Source organism: Pezoporus occidentalis, unplaced genomic scaffold, assembly GCF_034315485.1.
Source record: "Pezoporus occidentalis ecotype Australia unplaced genomic scaffold, CSIRO_AGI_Poc_V1 ctg70, whole genome shotgun sequence".
Taxonomy (NCBI): domain Eukaryota; kingdom Metazoa; phylum Chordata; class Aves; order Psittaciformes; family Psittacidae; genus Pezoporus; species Pezoporus occidentalis.
The window spans coordinates 2,156,837-2,160,624 of NW_026916053.1; the positions used below are offsets into that span (position 1 = coordinate 2,156,837).

Sequence of the window (3,788 nt, forward strand, 5' to 3'; positions counted from 1 at the left end):
TTTATTTCAATTATTTATTGGATTATGAAACAACTGAAACCTTCCCTTGACATCTACATACACATTTAGCAAAAAAGTAATGGAGAGAGAAGCTCTGAGAGAGTTAAGATCCCACATTCTGCTATTTGCTTCTTTCCACCAAACCACAAAACAAAGCATGGGAGGAAAGGGCTGATCACAATGTTAACAGATACCATTATGCTCCCAAGAAGAGATAAAGTTCTTGAACTGTTAATAGCTGCCACTATGCAAAACAGTATCTATTTTAGTTTTGCTTCTCACCTTCTGAAGTAAGGCATTCCTATTCATGTTAAATAGACATTACAAAGCACTCAAGAAACACAGCCAGGATCTGCTAATCCCATTGCAGGAACTTCATCTTCTAATCAACAACATTTGAACTATTCATCTTTCAAATGATCACAGCATTTTGCATCATCTCTCAAGGACATTCTGAATGTCCATTCAGCTTAATTTTCAGTATTGCTAAGCTCCTGAGCCAAATTCCCAGGTTTTGCTCTTCATGTCATTGCTCTGTGGATGTTGCTATATTAACCTGAACCAGATTGGGAACTGGGAACAGTTCAAGGTTGTCCATATGAGTAATAAATCCAGCAGCAATGTTTTAAATGCCCCTCCCCATGGCTCATGCAGAGAATTACAAGCTTGTTTGGGATGGAGTCATCTCCTAGTTGTGAATTAACTCTGAAACTGCAAAAGAGTTAAACAATGCTTTACGTAGGAAAAAGGAGTGTCACCTGTTCCAGCCACTTACAGTTTCACTCTGAGCACAGTAATACTGCTGGGTGAGATACTTGTTTTGGTGTACATCAACCACAAATCCGTGCTCTTCCAGCTTACAGCAAGCCACTGCGCTGTACCTGCTTTCTTAGTGATATAAACAGCCATTTCAAAGGGTATATTTGGTGATAGCACATCCTAAATCCTTTTGTTCCTAGATGTAAAGGCTGAAGTGAACCTTTCAGGGCCTTGTCATCCACAAAGAAGGGAGCACCTCTATTCTCTGCCCCTTCCACTGCCTTTGGGGACAGTCAAATTACCTTCCTTGCCACTCAGATGCTCACTCAGCACCACCAAACCATACAGCACTACCTTATTTCATGTTTCAGGGCCGGAATCAGACACCTACCTACATCAGGAACATCCTATTTCACAGCTTGCTTCCTCACCTGGCACATCAGGAGCCCTCCCTCAAAGCACTGAGCTGGAAGCAAAAGCCTGGAAGAAAAAACCCTTTTGGGCAGGGAAAAAGAACTCTCTTTTATGACCTGACACAAGCAGTCAAGGAGACGAAGTTCAAAGCACACAAGCAGTCATCCAGAAGTGCCAAGCAAGAGTGAATTTGGTTTAGTACTAGTACAAGGGGCACGGAAGGTTTTGGATTCATGTCTTTGGTGCTGGGTAGCTTCACGAAGAGCACTCTGACTCGCCACATATGTGAAATAGAAACACTTTCCTACTATCTGCCAGAGTTTGGGAGAGACAGTGAAGCAGAAAAGGGTTTTCACCATCTAACCTTGAAGCAGCTATATCACAGGAGTCACTAATGTAAGAAGAGATCTTGCACTTACATCAAACACCAAAATACAGGAAAAATAGGTATTTTTCAAATATAGGAAAAGGCTAGGAACAGCCTCCAAATACAGCCCCAGATCCTAAGCCTCCTCTAACAGGAACGTTGATTTCTCCTTCGCAATTTGCTGTAGGACATGAACGTTTTAAGTCAATCCTGCACTCCGCAGCTGATAAGGCATATTTATATTTAGCCTTTTTAAGAACTTTAATTGGTTATAGCAAATGCAGAATAGTCAGGATGCCCAGTGCTTCAGCACACCCTGAAAAGATGGCTCCACATTTTGTAACCAAACAAGATCAATGCCAGATGGTTTTGCCATCAGCTACTGCTACAGACCAAAGCAAGACAAAACTGCTGCAACACACAGCAAGCATGGGAGCTATATTCTTTTACTCTTCCATGCAGACATTTATCCAAACCACACTCCCATAATACATGTAAGAGATCTCAAGAATAACCATACTTGTGATCGCACACCCCAGACCCAGACTTCCACTCCTACAAGAAGTGGTGCTGACAGAGTGAGAGGCATTCCAGTGTGTGGGTTTTACTGGTTGTCACAAGCCTTGCACTTAACTGCACTGAGTCAGTACCTGGCACTACTGAAATCCTACCAACTTTCCAGAGGAAGCAAATCCAGAATGGTGCAAGTCATGCCAGGGAATTCCTGCTTCATTTGCACAGCAGCCAAGGGAGACATAGTATGTGGCTCCACTAGAAGAAATCCTTGGTATTTAAAGGAAGTACAGGCAAGTCAGTTAAATCCAATCATGGGCCTTCCTGTAATTCATGAATAAAGATGACTCCAGACATAACTCGTCATAACCACCTCATTTCAGTAAGCTAATACAGCTGGTACAAGCCACTGTTCTGTATCGTTACCCGAGACTGGGGTGCTACCAGCCAAGGCCTTCTCATATGCTGGCACTGAAGGCCGATTTTAGGAACAAGCCATTACCAGTATCTATAAGCATGTGCAAAAAGTAGTTGTTACCATTGTGTTTTATTACCACAACAATACAGAGATACTGAGAACAGGCACATAATCCCTTTTAATCTACCGAGCTCAGTTCATGTTCTGAGTGCCACATGTATTGTAGTGATGAGCCCCAGAAACAAATCAGAGGAGCAGCTCTCCATGGAGTGTGGCATACTCCATCACCAGCATAAATAAAATCAAGAGACATAATGTTTTTTTTTTGCCAAGTTTAAGGGATAGCAGTATTTCCACAAGTGTAGCTTAGGGCTGTAAACCTGTATTTAACTATTATTGTGGTCCGACTTGTGCAGAATAGTCCCCAGTACTCCTTCATACCTGAAATCCAATGCAGAGGAGGCATTACCTGCACTGATCAGAACTGCAGCATTGATTTATTCCAGTCATTATGCTAAAATACACCTTAACCAGCTTCAATAAAATAAGAATCACTTGTCACAAATTTAAGTAAACACAGGGGTCACCTCATTCCAGGTGCAGGAACTTCAAGCAGTAATGCCCTGTGGCTTTAGTCATGACAAACACCTGCAAGACTCCATAGTTGTATAACAATCATGGGGAAGCTTGGCAGCTCAAGATTTCCATGTGTGGGATAGAAACAACAAGGAGAAGTGTACAGTAAACCAGCACCAGTAACTGGGCTGATAGCAACACAAACCATGTAATCACAGCCATTCAGATTACATCAGGGATGTGAGATTATCAGGCAAAACTAAATTTGCTTATCCTGGGATCCCTCCTCATGCTACCACAGCTACTTACACACAGCAGGCAAAGGCTCCAGCTTTCTAGATACCATCAGGAAATGTTTAAGAAACAGAATTAATTCTCAAGAGAACTCATTGCATTGTGAAGCAATTCCAGGAAAGAAAAGCCAGCAGTCACATTTGAACACGCATTCGATGTGCTCCTTGTGCCTGGTGCAATTCATCTACACAGATGGGCAAAATTCTGAGCAGTCAGGGGTGCTGCTTCCACATCCAGTCACACTCCACGGAAGGACAATGTGTTAGGCCAAAGGGTGCTTGGCTGGCTAGCTGGTCTCAAGCACAAAACCAAGTGCATTTCCAGAGCTCCCAAGTCTCTTACTAAAACAAAGAAGTTACTCCAGCAAAAGAGGTAAGTAGGATAAACTGTCATTTCCCCAGCATGAGGCAGAAAAAGAATCCCATTACACTGCAATAAACACAAGAG

General features: G+C 42.5%; 1 long non-coding RNA gene across 1 annotated transcript; it reads right to left on the reverse strand.

Moving 5' to 3' along the window:
• On the reverse strand, nt 1-1,191 carry LOC134175863 (uncharacterized). The gene is made up of 2 exons (XR_009969169.1): nt 1,151-1,191; nt 1-711 (listed from the first exon to the last, which is right to left on the reverse strand). It is a non-coding gene; the product is annotated as an uncharacterized LOC134175863 (long non-coding RNA).
• Between the last annotated feature and the right edge of the window lie 2,597 nt (nt 1,192-3,788).